The following is a 17849-nucleotide window of genomic DNA, read 5'->3' as shown; positions in this document are numbered from 1 at the left end:
CATCAGTGCCACCTATACATGCTCATCAGTGCGGCATATTAGTGCCTCATCATCAATGCCACCTAATCAGTGCCACCTACTCAGTGCCCATGAGTGCCACCTCACCGGTGCCCATTAGTAAACCCAATCAGTGTCCATTAGTGATGACAATCAGTTCTGCCTTTTAGTGCCTGCTCATCATTGCTGCCCATCAGTGCTGCCTATCAGTGCCACCTAGCCGTGCTCATCATTTCCACCTATCTGTGCCCATCAGTGCGGCATATTAGTGCCTCCTCATCAATGCCACCTAATTAATGCCCTTTAGTGCCACCTAGTCGGTGCCCATAAGTTCCACCTTATCAGTGCAGCCTATCAGTGCCGCCTCATCAGTGCACATGAGTGAAGGAGAAAAATTACTTGTTTACAAAATTTACAGAAACAAAGAATTATTTTTTTTTGTAAAAAAAACAATCAGTGATTAAATACCACCAAAAGAAAGCTCGACCGCACAATTGTCATTCAAAGTGTGACAGTGCTGAAAGCTGAAAATTGGTTTGGGCAGGAAGGGGGGTAAAAGTGCCCTGTAGGCAAGTGGTTAAGGACCCAGTTTGATTTGCATATCTCTTTATCTGGATCTACAGATCATTTTACCAACTTATGGACCTTTTCCTTATATACTGAGTTTAAATTGCCCAGGTTTGTCACAGGTTTACTTTATACGTACAGCGTCTTTAAAATGTGAAACTTTTTATTTCTTCCCCCTCTCCGATCATTCTTTCATGTGTTGCAATATTTTCTTGCCGTAATCTGTGACTATAGCTCATGGCAATGTTACAGTTACATCCCAGACTCCAGCGATACCTGAACCTGCACGCACATGTTCCCCTCGCACTTTCGCTGTGTCTGTAATTATCGCTGAACCGTGTAATCAGAATTTGGCACGTCTTCCCTGTTATCGTATTATTAGGGACAGGATGTACTGATTGCTGGTTGTTATTGTTTAATATATGGTAGTATTCTTCTGTTTCTTATTGTTGCTATATGACTTATTTTGTGGGAACTTTTCCACAAATTAATTATGACAGTTATTGCATTTCAGATATTCCAAGCTGGCAACGATATTATTGCCCCGATTTAATATTACTATTATTACGTTGCAAATATTCCAAGCTGGCAGAAAAATTCTATTGCATTAATACCCTGATTTAATACTACAATGATTGCAATTCAAATATACCAGGTGGCACTTAAGCTGTATTTAAGTTTATATTATTACCCTGAATTAATATTACATTTCAAATATTCCAAGCTGGCATATAGGCTAGGTTCACATTACTGCGGGTGGTTGCAGGACAACTAGTAAATTGCACCTGTTCCTGCACCTGCAACCACCTGCTGAGGTGTGAGGCTGCCATTCATTCTAAGGCCGGGTACTAACGAGCAAACATGTACGATGAAAGCGGTCCGTCGGACCGTTTTCACCGTACATGCCTGCCAGAGGGCTTCTGTACGATGGTTGTACTAACCATCGTACAGAAGTCCGCGCGTAAACACTACGCGGGGCGTGTCCGCGTCGTCGCCGCGGCGATGACGCGGCGGCGACGTGGGCGGGCCTGCCATTTAAAGGCTTCCACGCATGCGTCGAAGTCATTCGACGCATGCGAGGGACGGCGGGCGCTCGGACATGTACGGTAGGTCTGTACTGACGACCGTACATGTCCGAGCGGGCAGGATTCCAGCGGACGGTTTTAAAACACGTCCAGGAATATTTGTCTGCTGGGAAAAGGCCCGGCGGGCAAATGTTTGCTGGAATTCGGCCCGCTCGCGCCTACACACGACCAAATATGTATGCTGAAACTGGCCCGTGGACCAGTTTCAGCATACATGTTTGGTCGTGTGTACGGGGCCTTAATGGCACCCCCATGATCCATGCAATTTCCCTGCGGCTGCGTTTTGAAAAAGGTGCAAGGACCTTTTACCTGCAATTCCTGTGTGCAATTTCTGCCCCCAACCTGGGAATTGGCTAAGGACCCCTAAATATGCAAGACAGCCCTCCTAGCCTCCGCCCGCTAACTTCCAGAACATTCTCCAACATTCTAGAAATGGGAAGGCATCAGAGAGGGTCAGACTATGGTTTGCCTGTACTACCACTAGTAGCACACTAGATTGTGTTACATTAGCAAGGTGTAAAACGTGGGTGCTCAACCTGTGGCCCTTCAACTGTTGCAGAACTACAATTCTTATCATGCCTCTGCCTTTGGGAGTCATGCTTGTAACTGTTATGCCGCGTACACACGATCGGTCAAACCGATGAGAGCGGTCTGATGGACCATTTTCATCGAACCAAACCGATCGTGTGTGGGCCACATCGGTTATTTATTCATAGGTTAAAAAAAAGTAATCTTGTTTTAAATTTAACTGATGGATACCTAACCGATCAAAACAAAAGAACAAAACCGATCATTTGTAGGCACGTCCATCGGTTAAAAATCCAGGCATGCTCAGAATCAAGTCGACGCATGCTTGGAAGCATTGGACTTCGTTTTTTTCAGCACGTCGTTGTGTTTTACGTCATCGCGTTCTGACACGATCGTTTTTTTAACCGATGGTGTGTAGGCACATCAGACCATCAGTCAGCTTCATCGGTTAACCGATTCATCAGACCGTTCTCATCACCGTTCTCATCAGTTTGACCGATCGTGTGTACGCGGCATTAGCCTTGCAATGTCTCTTGCAATCTGTAGTTCCGCAACAGCTGAGGGGCCAAAGGTTAAGCACCAATGCTGTAGAATGAGACTTGCTGCCCAGATCAGCATCTCGTGTCCTGCTGCTGCGTCTGTTGACACAGACAGCAGGACTCGGCTCCGCCCCCCGGTGCCCACGCCATTGGATTTGATGGACAGCAGCGGGAGCCAATGGATAAGCTGATATCAATCTATCCAATAGGGACATGAGACACCGGCCGGAGCTGCTGTTCTCGTTTTCATTACGGGAATTACAGGGTCAGGTAAGTATAAGGGGGGCTCGGGGACGCTGCTGCACTAAAGAAGGTTTTTCACCTTAATGCATAGAATGCATTAAGGTGAAAAAAGCTGATGGTTTACAACCCCTTTAAGGACTCCTTTGTTCCTTGCCAGGGCCCCTACCTGGGAATTGGCTAAGGGCCCCTAAATATGCAAGACAGCCCTCCTAGCCTCCGCCCACTAACTTCCAGAACATTCTCCAACATTCTCCAACGTTCTAGAAATGGGGAGGCATCAGAGAGGGTCACACTATGGTTTGCCTGTAGCACACTAGGGGGGCGAAGCCGAGTCCTGCTGTTTGCAGCCTCCACTGCTCCTGCCCATTGAAACGAATAGGCACCGCTGCTGAAGCGCCTGCAAAGCTACACAGGCGGTATTAACCCCTTCACCGGACTCTAACAGGGTTAAAACCGCTCCGCTAGTGGCCGAATCGCGCCGCTAAAATGACGGTAAAGCGCCGGTAAAACTAGCGGCATTTTCCCATCAGCGCTCGCCCTCCCCAGTGTGAAAGGGCTCTTATTGTAGGGAAGGATTAGACCCTTTGCTATGGAAATTAATGCAGCCACCATATAAAAGGGCTGGTAAGCTGCAATATATAACATTTTTGGTCTTTAGTTTAGATATCCTTTAATACGTAGTTATGCCACTGACACTGTACTATGTAATACTTATGACACAACAAAGGCCTGAGGCCTAGTATGTATACATAACAGACACCTATATATCACATGCTGAGGTAGCCTGAAGTGACAGGCCTGATGTAAAGAACAAACCTCGCTCTTATCTGACAGACTAAACATAACCCAAAATCCGTACTGTCAGACCTTTTTATTTTTTATTGATACCCAACTAGAGATTTGGCTTGACAGCGGCAATTACTACTTCATATGAGTCATCCTGACCTGGAGAAATGCCTCAAAGCAAAACGCTGTTCTGAAGACCTGAATGATGTGCGTACGCCAAATGGCAATTATAGTGTCATTGCTCAGGAGATTATTAAGTAATAAAAGAAACAAATGCCATGTTATCAGGTTCCAATTCTGATTAGTATAATATACTCTACGCTACATACAAACCAAAACACAAAATTCAAAGGCCCAGATTCTCAAAGGACTTACGACCGCGCAGCGCCATGTACGCTGTCGTAAGTCCTAATCTGGGCCGTCATATCTATGCGACTGATTCTTAGAATCAGTTACGCATAGATATCCATTAGATCTGACAGGCGTAAGTCTCTTACACCGTCGGATCGTAACTGTATTTCCCCCCCCCCCCCGCTAGGTGGCGCTTCCGTCGATTTCCGCGTTGAGTATGCAAATTAGCGAGATACGCGAATTCCCGAACGTACGCGCGGCCGACGCAGTAAAGTTACGATGTTTACGTTAGGCTTTTCCCGGCGTAAAGTTGCCCCTGCTATATGAGGCGCAGCCAATGTTAAGTATGGCCGTCATTCCCGCGTCGAAAAGTTACGTCGTTTGCCTAAGTCGTCCGTGAATGGGGCTGGACGTAATTTACGTCCACGTCAAAACCAATGACGTCCTTGCGATATTTTAGGGACGGCGCATGAGCAGTTTGTTCGGCGCGGGGACGCGCTTCATTTAAATGAAACACGCCCCCTACCCGCCGAATTTGAATTCAGCCGGGTGATTTACGCTACGCCGCCGCAACTTTACAGGCAAGTGCTTTGTGAATAAAGCACTTGCCTGAAAAACTTGCGGCGGCGTAACGTAAATGAGATAAGTTACGCCCGCACAATTTTGTGGCGTTCTACCAGAATCTGGCCCAAAGGCTTTCTATCAAGCCCAAAGTGGCTGTAAACCCTTCCACATATCCAGTGAAGTGACTGGCCTTAGGTAATACACAGAGATTAAAACAAATTGCTCCTACTAAGTTGTACCTGTTTATCTGCAGCCCTTGTTCCTGCACAGCCTTCTAAGGCACATATTTTACACAGCATTCCTTAGCTCCAGAAGGCAGGGGTCAGGGAGCTGTTGTCACATACAGCATAGAGAAAAAGAGCTGAGTGTAATCTGAGACCTGAGTGCTGGGAAAAGACACCCCTCCCCCCTTCTACACAGTCTCATAGGGAAACATGCATAGCTGAGGCAGTCAATCACAGGCTGAAGCTTTGCTTCCCTGTCCCACTGGATGCATTGGAGTAAGCATAATATGTCAGAAGTGACTCATGCACATAGCAGAGGATGGAGAGAGGAGGCAGAAATTGAATTTACCGTTCTTTACTCTCGCTTCTACAGTGCTTTGGATTGAGGCAACCACACACTGTAGAATCGAGAGTAAATAACGGTAAATTATATGCGTTTTTAGTGCCACATCCAGGTTATAAAACAAAGAAATAAACCCCTAAAGTGGACTTTTTAGGCACAACTTGTAAAAAAAAGTATTTAGAAGTATTACAGTAAGAAATAATTTTTTTATTAAATATATTACATAAAAGTAAACATATAAAACAGGGAATGTATCGTATGTCTACAACATTATCACCATACACTGATATAACCAGATACAGTCCTCTTTCACCCAACGCGTTTCAGAGTACAAATATCTCCTACATCAGGGAGGTATATTGGCAGAGGAGGTTTTTTATAATCTACAATATAATTTGAAAAAATGAGTATATGAAGAAGGAGATATTCGTACTCTGAAATGCGTTGGGTGCAAGAGGACTGTATCTGGTTATATCAGTGATATTGTTGTAGACATAAGGTTTTCTGCATGGAAAACCTTGGGGTTGCCCATCTTATCTACATTTGTACTGGAGCACCTTTGTGGTGCAGTCCTTGCTGTATCACTTTGTTTGTGTTTGGAACTGCCATGTTGCAATAGTTAGGTGACCAATGTTATTGTAGTTGCCCTATCTTGTTCGTTACTCAGTGGTTTTCACATCCTATATAAAATGTATTTTCATACTTGGTCCACCTATGATAAAGAATCCCCAGAGTGAGCACTATGGCCTGGATTTACAAAGCACTTACGCTGACGTATCTTGAGATACGCCGCGTAAGTGTAACTATGCGCCGTCGTATCTGTGCGCAGTGTCCACAATCTGAGATACGCCTAAAAATAGGCTTCCTATGACCGACGTAACTTGCCTACGCCATCGTATCGTGGGCGCATATTTACGCTGGGCGCATTTTCTGCTCCCATAGATTTTCTATGCACATATGCAAATGAGGGAGATGCGCCGATTCACGAACGTAGTTGCGCCCGGCGCATAATATACGCGGTCTGCGTAAGCCGTACGTCCGGCGTAAAGTTATTCCCCATATAGGAGGCGCAACTCATGCAAAGGTATGGACCAGGGAACACAAGCCGTCGTATCTTTTGTCGTTTACGTTGTACGTGAATATGACTAGGCGTAGGTTCCGTTCACGTCGTAGGCAGTGATTCTACGTATCTTAGGCAGTTGTTTCGATGTGATTCTGAGCATGCGCACTGGGATGCGGCCACGGGATGGCGCATGCGCCGTTCATTTTAAGTACTTCTATGGCGCTTGGCCCATCATTTGCATGGGGTCACGCCTCATTCGCATGGCTCACGCCCACTTCCACCTACGCTGGCTTACGCAGAGGAAACCCAGCGTATCTTTAAGAGCGAGTGGGAGCAAGTGCTTTGTGAATCCAGTGCTTGCCTCTGTGCGCTGTGTCGGCGTAGCGTATATTAGATACGCTACGCCCGCATAAATATGCGCCAATGTATGTGAATCCAGGCCATATGATTTTTTTTTTAAGAGAGAGCACAGCAGAAGTTTCCTCTGATTGAAACTTCAGAGGGACCGATCTGAAGAGCAGGATAGTCGTGCTCTGACTCATTCACTTTTGTGTTTAAATTTCAGCATGAGCTGTTGAACTTTGTAAACAGGTTTTAAAAAAAGCATAAAAGTCATAGCAATTCAGAATGTTCTCAGTTTCCTGACTGAATAGAAAGAAAGAAAAGATATAAAGAATATATATATACTAACCTCTACAATTGCTTTAAGGCTTGGCAAGTCAGTCTAACGTGGTATTTTCTCAAAAATCTCGAACCATAAATTGTGTGTCTAACATGATTCATGGTGGCTAATACATGTTGCAAATTTTGAAAAATTTCAGGAAGTAGACGGGCACTATGGGACTACAACCCCCTGGGGTCTAGAGAAGAATTTATTTTGACCCATGTTTAACAAAAAAATAAAATTTTTCATTTTCGTGCAATAGAAATAATAGTGTTTTTCTTTTTATATATTAGTTTAAGTTTTTGTTTCATTACACTGCAGCCTACATTGACAAGCTATGTTTCATATTCCAGACTCCCTTGCGGCTTTTGCCTGCCTCTTGACTTTCCCCTCTCTTCGTGTGGTTTGGTTTAGTAGTGTGTGGCATTTGTGGGTGGAAAAGTATGCCAGATGGAAACTGCACTATATTTTTTTAACGTTTACAATTCTAAAAGCCCAAATTTAACCCCATCTGTGATAAAGAAGCAGTCTTCTCTATGTTATTGGAGTGTTAACCCAGAGTATGTGGACTGCTTAACCTTCCTATGACCAGAGGCCGTCGAAGCCCAGACACCTGGATCAAATTTAGAAATGTCAGTATGTGTCGGTTAACTTGACTATAACTGTTTCCTACCTAAATCATTTTACATTTTAAAACGTATTTTAAATGTGGTGCTACGCTGTTCGAGTAAATTCCCTGCTTATGTTTTGTATTATAAGCTGTCAAATATATCTAAAAAAAAAAAATTATTTTACAAATTTTGCAAAGTTTTTGATCACATTTTAAATCAACATACTCAATTGTTTTACAAAGTGTCTAGAACACTGTTTTTCAAGCTTTTCTTAAGTCAAGGCACCCTTTAAAATTAGGGACAACCTCGAGGCACCCTCCAAAATGATGGACAGTCTTAAGGCGCCCCATTCTAAAATGTAAAAACTATTCTAATAGTTTTACATAATGCAGCAACATCAATATATGTAGGACACCAAACGTTAGAGGTGATATATTCTTCCAAAATAAATACACTTTTGCGAACTGGTACTGACTAGTATTCCAATGTTTCTCTTCTCACTCAGTTTTTCTCCATCACTTAGCTAATGAGACCCCAAAACTGATGTAGAGAGGCTAGGGAAGGTCAAACAAGGATGATATGCAGGAAACTGACATCCTCCATATCAACTGATGATGTCATTGGTCGCTAGGAGGTTGGTGTACAATGAAATCCTTTGGCTTTGTGTAACTAAAAGGCAGATTTCACCCACCCACCAGCTTGTATACAATTTTGGGGCAATTTTTAGACATGCTGCCAAGGCACCCTGGTTGAAAAAGGCTGGTAAAGAACAATGGAGGGTCACTAGGCACTGAGGTTAGAAGAAATGAGAGTCCTTAGGCACTAGAAGAACAGAGAGTGCCTAAGCACTCAAGGCACTAAGCCTAGAACAAAAAAGGGAACCTAAGTACCCTCTGGGCTGAACCTCAAAGAAATTATTGTCCCTAGGCACTGGGCGTAGAAAAACTTCAGACCCCTAGCACCCTAGGCAATGAGTCTAGAAGAGGGTGCTAGAGTACCCTAGGCACTGAGCCTATAAACATTAAAGTTTCTTAAGTACCTGAGAAACTGAGCTTAAAAAACTGAGGGTGTACCCTAGCAAATGAGCCTGTAAGAGCAGAGGTTCCCTAAACGTACAAGGTACTAAGCCTGGAAGAACAGAGGGTGCCTAAGTACCCTAGATAAATAGCCTTTAAAAACAGATGGTCTTTAAGCGCCTAAGGCACTGAACCTGGAAGAATGGAGGGTGCCTAGGTACTCTAGAGAATGAGCCTTTAGGAACGGGGGGTCCCAAGCACCTGAGGTACTGAGCATAAAATAACAGAAGGTGCCTAAGTTTTCTAAACAATTAACCTATACGAATGGAGGGTTCCCTAAGCTCCCAATGTACTAGACCTAGAAGAATGAAGGATGCCTAAGTACACTAGGCAAAGCGCCTACAAGAACATAGGGTTCTTAAACACTCAAGGTACTGAGCCTAGAAGAATAAAGACTGCCTAAATACCCTAGGCAATGAGCCTTTAAGAATAAAGGGACCCTAAGCACCCGAGGCAGTGAGCCTAGAAGAACAGAGGGTGCCTAAGTATCATAGGCAATGAGCCTACATGATTGGAGAGTCCCTAAGCACCTGAGGCACTAGCCTAGAAAAACAGAGGGCGCCTAAGTACCCTAGGCAAAGAGCCTACAAGAACAGACGGTCCCTAAGCACCTGAGACACTGAGCCTAGAAGAACGAAGGGTGCCTAAATACCCCAGGCAATGAGCCTTTATGAATGAATGGTTCCTAAACACACATGGTATTGAGCCTAGAAAAATAAAGGGTGCATAAATACCCCAGGAAAAGAGCCTAGAAGAATGGAGGATCCCTAAGTACCCTAGGCAATAAGCACCTGAGGCACTAAGCCTGGAAGAATGGAGGGTGTCTAAGACAGTACCTTAGGCAAAGAACTTAGAAGAACAGAAGGTCCCTAAGCAGAGTTAGATATCTGTGACTCTATTGGAGAAATTTGCCCTTATTTCCTGTCTCCCTGTACTGGTGCAAATTGCTAACCTCATTTATTGTCCTTTCTGTCATAGGACAGGAGGGTAGGTGAAATATCGCTAGTGGGGTTATGGTCAGTGGTAAAAACAAGTCTATTAAAAAAAGTAGTTGGTAGGGAAGGGATCCTTTTTATTTAATTTTCTTTATTCTTTTTATTATGCTTTGAAGAATGTAAGTATAAAACGGAGCCTATTGGGCATACCCAGGCTCGGCACATATACTGTACATAGAAAACCAACATGCAACCGACAACTCTAGTGCCCTAACTGAACCTACAGAATGCTAGGGTTCATCTACTTAGGGTCCAAAGTATCCAGAACTAGGTAATTTAAGGGGTATTGCCTTACTCAGAGGTTTGGCGTATAGGGGTAGGTACCATCATCCTATGATTAGACAATGAACAAGGGGAAGGGATTGTCACGGACTACTCCAAACAAAATACTCTAGTTGACGTCTCCTGAAGAAGCGACATTGTCGTGAAACATGTTGAGGACCACGTTTGCACATGCATCTTTGTTTTCCCACACACCAGTGGGGCTCTATATCTTATAATGTGAATTCAACGGAATTTCCTACAACAACTATACCAATGTTCTGTTTTTTATGCTTTCTATGTAATCATTTTTTTGAATAAATGTATAATTTTATATTTTAATATTTTTTTATTTATTTTTTGTAAAAATTTCTGGGTCTCGAGAGTCCTGAACACTATTGGCGTCATAGGGTATTTTTTTTGTTGCGTAGCTCTTGACAATCCCTTCCCCTTCTCCAGAACTAGGTAATGGTAGAAACCTCTATTGTCTAGAATTCAAATCAAGTATGATCCTCACCACAGTGGGTTGAGCTCCTTAGCCCGAAAGTTCTGTGTCCAATTTAGTAGAAGGGGCCTTAATCCAAATATCCCACACTCTGTGGAATTTTTCAGGGCATCCCCTTTATAGATTAGCGGTCTTGTATAATGAGAGCTGAGAATTGATTAACTTGTTCTATAACGTTAAAGTGGGAGCAGATGTAGACTTCCACTGGAGTACAATCATTTTCCTCGTGTAAAATTATAGTAGTCCTACAGGGGTTTTTGAGGCTCCACGGCAGGCTAAGGAGTCTACCAGACCCAGCAAACAGACATCCCTCGTTTGAGGTATCTGGATAGTGGTCACTGAATGGATAAGCGATACTACAGCCACTCAAAACATTTGAATATGAGGGCATTGCCAGATGATAATAATGTGTTCTGTAACATCTAGCAACCAGTCAGTAAGTGGTAACCTCTGGCAACCAATCACAATCACTGCCTGATCTGATACAGTAAACTGGTTTTAAGTCTGAGGCCTCGTACACACGACCAAACATGTCTGCTGAAACTGTACGACTCACCGGACATATCCGCTTGGCCGAAAGCCCTCGCATGCTTCGAAGTGATTCGACGCATGCGTGGAAGCATTGACCTTCCAGGGTCGCGCACGTCGCCGTGGTCAGCCATCAGACCAAAATCCGCCACGGTCCACGGACCGTTTTCATCGGACATGTCCCGTCGTGTGTACGAGGCCTAACTGATATTTATTGTATGTCTCAGAGCAGGTGGAGAGAAAAATTGCCCCCAGCTGCGGCTCTGCCTGTGTCTCTTTACAGAGCCTGTCAGTTTTGGCGCCTCTTCCATGTCCCGATGGGGGGTCGGTATCAGCACAGCCTGCTCACTAGTTTCTCGCGGGGGGGGGGGGGCAATTGACCCATTGCCCCCCCCCCTGGATCCACCCCTGGCCCAGGGTCCAATCAACATTAAAGAAGGCCCTGTATATTGGAGAGAGGTTTAACTAGAGCAGGGGTCTCCGTGCTTTTTAAGCTAGGGGCCAGTTTACTGTCTTTCAGACTTAAGGGGGGCCGGATTCTGACCAGTGGAGGTAGAACATTTCCCAGGGCCGAGCATCAGTGAAAATGAACATGGCCCCAGTGCTGGTGAGCAGTAGGAGGAGGAATAGTGCTCCTTCATTGCTATTAGTGGAATAAATAGTGCCCCATCGTTGGTGTCATTGGGAGGAATAGTGCCTCATATCGTTGGGAGCAATACTGCCCAAAGGGCCAGATGAAGGCTAGCAAAGGGCCACATCTGGCCCTCGGGCCGCAGTTTGAAGACCCCTGAACTAGAGTATCATCTCTAAGTACAGTCTCAAGAGTAGATCCTTTTTTTACTTGTTGGATTCTCATTTGTTCCTGATGCTGTAAGACGAACATTACCATCTACCAGCACCGGACTCTTGGGCCCGGATTCAGATACCAGTTACGACGGCGTATCTTCGGATACGCCGTTGTAACTATGAGTTGCGGGGTCGTATCTATGCTACTGATTCATAGAATCAGTTACGCATAGATTTCCCTAAGATCCGACCGGCGTAAGTCTCTTACACCGTCGTATCTTAGGCTGCATATTTAGGCTGGCCGCTAGGTGGCGCTTCCGTATATTTACGTGAGGAATATGCAAATTAGGTAGATACGCCGATTCAGAAACGTACGTCCGCCCGGCGCATTTTTTTACGTCGTTTACGTTAGGCTTTTTCCGGCGTAAAGTTACCCCTGCTATATGAGGGGTATCCTATGTTAAGTATGGACGTCGTTCTCGCGTCAAATTTTGAAAATTTTACGTCGCTTGCGTAAGTCGCTCACGAATAGGGCTGTACGTAAGTTACGTTCACGTCTAAAGCACTGACGATTTGCGGCGTAATTTCGAGCATGCACACTGGCATTCTTTCACGAACGGCGCATGCGCCGTTCGTAAAAAATGTCAAATACATGGGGTCACACTAAATTTAAATAAAACACGCCCACATCATCCACATTTGAATTAGGCGGGCTTACGCCGGACCACATACGTTACGCCGCCGTAACACAGGGCGCAAGTTCTTTCTGAATACGGAACTTGCACCCTAATTTACGGCGGCGTAACGTATCTGAGATACGTTACGCCCGCCGAGAAGATACACCAATGTATCTGAATCCGGGCCTTGGAGTACAAGTTCAGGTTAATAAAAGTTCCATAAGTAAACTGTCAATGTTGCACGTCTGGAAGGTCAGTGGCTCTGGGGCCACGGGAGGTCATAGCAGCGAGCAAAGGATGACCTCAGAGTGACCAGGGCCAGGAAACTTTTATTTAGTGAATTAAAGGGAAGACGTTAGTTGCGCAGCCATTGTCGAAGTGACGTGCCGCAGCGTATCAATTGGCAGTAATAGAACTGTGACTTTTATTAGAGGAATTTTCATGTAAAAGCACCTGGCAGAGCCTTTTAAAAGCTGTGCGTCTATGCAGATTGGAAGGAATCTTCTGTTCGCAGCCCTGGGTGGGGAAACACTGCAACAATGTGAAATGACATAATCTGTCATCGAGGAGCAAGTTCGCAGGAAATGGGGCTAGTAAATACTGCTAGCAGAGCACGTTAAAGGAGTAACCGTAGCTAGCACAAATCCTGCTTCAGTAGGAAGGTTTTATAAAGCCGGCCACAGTAGTACATGGCATGAGTGTGGGCCGGTCAACGGGATTTTACAGCATATTGGGAAATCTTTGGAACCAGTGTTCTGCATTTTAGTTCGAAATAGGAACTTGATAACATTCCCCAGCTCCCATTTACCTATATCATGGAGTGCTTTCTGCTATCTTTTGAATTCAGGTATCTGTGAATAGAAGAGAGTCCCATCTTCCACCAATGCAGAGGGTCTCGAAGGTCTCGGTGAAGACCAGGTGTGGTGACGTCTAGTGGCGGACGGTGCTCAATATTTTAGCGGGTGCCGGAAAATTAAGACTCCCTGGCCAATCTGGTCTCAGGGCCGGCTTCCTGATTGGCCTGGGAGGAGAATCAGGAAGGCAATAGCGAAGATTAAAGAGGAACTGTAGTCTGCTCACATAATTTTGTAATAAAAACATCTTTGCTATTTTGAAGCTTCCCTCCAACCACTTTGCATATTATTTTATCTATACTGTGATTCTGTACTTGCCAAATATCCTGCAGAAATCTCCCTTGTTACGTTCAGGAGTGCCAATCAGAGTCCCCACTTACTTACAGGAATGCCCACCAAAGTCCCTCCTTACATCCAGGAATGCCCATCAAAGTCCCTCCTTACATTCACAAGTGCCCATCAGTGTCCCCCTTGAATCCATGTGTGCCATGTGGCGCCCCCTCTTACTTTTTAGGGTGCCGACCAGCAGGGCTAAAGCTGGAAGATGGACCAGGTCTGAACGAAAGAAGTTTGGTCCCCCTGTAAATACAGAGGAACCTCGGATTACGAGCATAATCCATTCCAGGAGAATGCTTGTAATCCAAAGCACTCGCATATCAAAGCGAGTTTCCCCATAGAAGTCAATGGCAACTTAAATAATTTGTTCCGCTTTGATTTTTTTTTTTTAAACTTTGTTTATTTGTTTTCCGCAATTACAGTCATCAAAAAAAGGGGGAAAAGGCACAGTAATTGTTACAACATTGGCATAGTATGACGTAGGATTCAACCCGCCCATATCAATCAACAATACTCCCCTCCCTGAGAATAAGTACGCCCGTTCCTCAACGGAGGAACCATAACAACAGATGCTCCAGGGCAGGGGTGGCCAACCAGTGGCCCGGGGGCCACATGTGGCCCGCGGAGCCCTCTGATGTGGCCCGCGACCTCCTGCTCTGGAATGGTGGATTGGCAAGCCCAGATCGCAGGTTGCCGACCTGTCCTACCACAGCATCAGTGTTGTGCATGAAGCTGGTGGTAGAGGAAGAAAATGGCTCCTGAGCAGAGCTCCATAGACCAATGTTTCCTGTAGAGTGCCTGCTTTTGCCACAGGCGAAGTCTATGGCAAAGCTAGCTAACCCGCGGGTTAGACATAGGTGCACTACGCTGCACCCATGGTGTGGGTAAACTGCACCACATCAGTGTGAAAGCAGTCTTAAGCCCTTTTCACATGATCGACCCTACCCAATTGGACCCTCAATTCACCTCTACAGAGCGGCAAATGTAAACAGACTTCTGTCCGTTTACGCCTGCCTACCTCAAATCCAATCCTCTAAAAAAAAATAGAAGGAAATTCGTCCCCTTCCATCTGGGCAGATCAGATCGGAGGGCCTATAGAGTAGCTATGACCTGTCATCCACCTGCTCCGCTCATTGTGGCCCGCGACTGGTTATCAAGTTGCTTAGGTGGCCCTCGCTCTTCAAAAGGTTGGGCACCCCTGCTCCAGGGTATCCCACGTGGACCACTCTTGGCCTCCTATCTTAGATATCTAACGCAAAGTGGAGATTTTTCAAGCATTTCCGAATGGCTCCACCTCAGGCCAAACGCGGTATTGCACACTGCTTTGGCTTGAATCCTGCTCATTTTGCAAGACAACACTCGCAAACCGAGTCGGTATTTTTAAAAATACATTGCTCGTATTGCGAAACGCTCGTTAACCGCGTTACTCGCAATCCAAGGTTTCACTGTACTGGGTTCGGGGGGAAAACCAGCTGTCCTAGCAAACAACCACAGCGGATGCACCAGTCTCCATATCAGACTACACAGATTAGCGCATCCACTGGCAGTCTACAGACAGTTGCTACGGGCCAGATAAAATCTGGTAGGAGGCTGGATGTGGCCCAGGGTCAATAGTTTGGAGACCCCTGCTCTACAACAAGCAGCATGGTGTTCACAGTATGACTATTGGTGACTGTAGAGCACAACTCCCTGACAGGCAGGCCCTTTGCTGGATTTTCTAGATTATATAAAGCTAATTGTATTCAAGACATACTGTATAGCACAAGATGACTGACACGGGATCAAACACATGCTAACCACACAAAGCAGAAGGCGCGGGCTCTTCCCGTCGTACATAGAAGCCTCTTTGTAGAGTTCCAACTCGAAATTGGTCTTCCAGGCATGGGCTTAGACTCAATATTTGCAGCCTATTAGTAAACACTCAGCGATGGGGGCACCGGTCAGGGCGACAAAGACTTTTTTATTAAAAATCTTAAGCAAATATGGAAATAGGAAAGGAGCTGAACTAAGAGGAGTTTACACAGCTTGTGCAGAGCTATTTAGTAGGAAATTGAAACATTGTTCCTCATCCAAAGTATATCTTCCCCGTCCAGGAGTGCCAGAGACCTTTGCCCTGCTTAGGCAGTGCTGTTGACATAAGAGCGCCCCTGGTGGCCAATATTGGACGTTCCTGCCAATAAATAAAAAAACTATTTTTTAAAATATGAAGAAAGAAGCGGATGATTGAACGCCTGATAATAAAAATCCAATTTCTTTATCACAACAGGTTAAATTCTTGACTGCAGCACATAGCATAACACACAGGGAACATGGGTGACGCGTTCAACATCACAGACGCTTAACCACTGCAGCCTCGGAAGAATTGGCTGCCCAATGACCAGGCAATTTTTTGCGATTCGGCACTGCCTCGATTTAAATGACCATTGTGCGGTCGTGCTACGTGGCTCTCAAACAAAATTGACGTCCTTTTTTTCCCACAAATAGAGATTTATTTTGGTGGTATTTGATCACTTCTGCGGTTTTTATATTTTGCGCTATAAACAAAAAAAAGCCTAAATTTTGAAAAAAAATATATATTTTTTGCTATAATACCAGTAAATATCCCCAAAAAATATATAAAAAAAAAGTTTTTCCCCCCTCAGTTTAGGCCGATAAGTATTCTTCTACATATTTTTGGTAAAAAATAAACGTTTATTGATTGATTTGCGCAAAAGTTATATAGCCAGATTCACGTAGCTGTACCTAACTTTAGGCGGGCGTAGCGCATCTCATATACGCTACGCGGCCGTAAGTTAGAGAGGCAAGTACAGTATTCACAAAGAACTTGCGTCTTAAGTTACGGCGGCGTAGTGTAAATGGGCCGGCGTAAGCGCGCGTAATTCAAAGTAGGTTGTAGTGGGCGTGTTGTATGGTAATGAATTGTGACCTCACGTAAATGACGCAGCCATCTTTACTGCGATGGGCGTGCGTACGTTCGTGAATAGGCGTATCTCGCTGATTTACATATTCTAGGCGTAAATCAGCGTACACGCCCCTAGCGACCAGTGTAAATAGACAGCTAAGATACAACGGCGTAGGAGACTTACTCCGGTCGTATCTTAGCAACATTTAAGCGTATCTCAGTTTGAGCATACGCTTCAATATATGACGGCGCAGATTCGGAGTTACGACGGCGTATCTTTTGAAGTGGAAATATTGGGATGATGCCTACAGCTACTGGCATTATCCTAGTTTCTTTCTTTTCAGCCAGCGATTCCCTACAATGTCAAAGCCATCCTAGTGGATGATTGGGGAGCCCAGGAATTGACCTAGTGGGGCTACCAGGTTACCACAGAGCTGGACATGGACCAGATGGTCCCTGACCATCTCTGTGATCTTGGGAGGCCGAAAGCAATGCCATGACATCACTTTTGGCTATGGCAGATGTAAAGTCTTAAATTTTTTTTTTGGAACGCAGAGATTAATGCTTTTTTTTTTTAACTCATGCTCTCCAGGGTGGAGGAGAGATCTGGGGTCTTGAAGACCACATATGTCTCCATAAGGAGGATCTGTCATGCCGTATTTCTATCACATTTCTTGTGATAGGAATAAAAGTAATCAAAAATGTTTTTTTCTAAGGGAAAGTGTAAGAATTTATTTTTTTATTAAATCGCCCCTGTCCCCTCTTGCTTGCACGCAGAAGCAAACGCATACGTAGGTCCCGCCCACATATGTAAATGGTGTTCACACCACATGTGAGGTATCAACATGAATGTTATAGTGGGAGCAATAATTCTAGCACTAAACCTCCTCTATAACTCTAAACTGGTAACTTTTTTAAAGCGTCACCTATGGGGATTTTATAGTACTGTAGTTTGGTGCCCTTCCACGAGCTTACGCAAAATTTAAAGCGTGACACATTAGGTATCTATTTACTTGGCATAACATCACCTTTTATATTTTACTGAAAAAAATGGGTTGTATATTGTGTTTTTTTTTTACATTAAAATTCATTAAAGTGTATTTGTTGCCAAAAAATTGCGTAAAAATTACTGGGCAAATATCATGTGACATAAAAAATTGCAACATCCACCATTTTATTCTCTAGGGACTCTACTTAAAAATGTAGATAAGGGGGCAGATTCACGTACATTTGCATGGGCGCAGCGTATGTGAGATACGCTACGCCGCTGTAACTTACTTTGCAAATCTTTGAATCCAGAAAGAATTTGCGCCGTAAGTTACGGCGGCGTGGTGTATCTCTCACGACGTAACGGTGCTGAACTG

At 44.7% G+C, this 17849-nt stretch overlaps 1 protein-coding gene across 3 annotated transcripts in view; it reads left to right on the top strand.

Moving 5' to 3' along the window:
• Positions 1 to 17849, top strand: part of ADAMTSL4 (ADAMTS like 4) — a 312392-nt gene that overhangs the window by 48954 nt on the left and 245589 nt on the right. The gene's annotated exons all lie outside the window — the stretch shown is intronic.

The sequence above is a fragment of the Rana temporaria genome, chromosome 13 (genome assembly GCF_905171775.1).
Source record: "Rana temporaria chromosome 13, aRanTem1.1, whole genome shotgun sequence".
Classification (NCBI taxonomy): Eukaryota; Metazoa; Chordata; class Amphibia; order Anura; family Ranidae; genus Rana; species Rana temporaria.
This window is presented reverse-complemented; position numbering and strand designations above follow the sequence as displayed.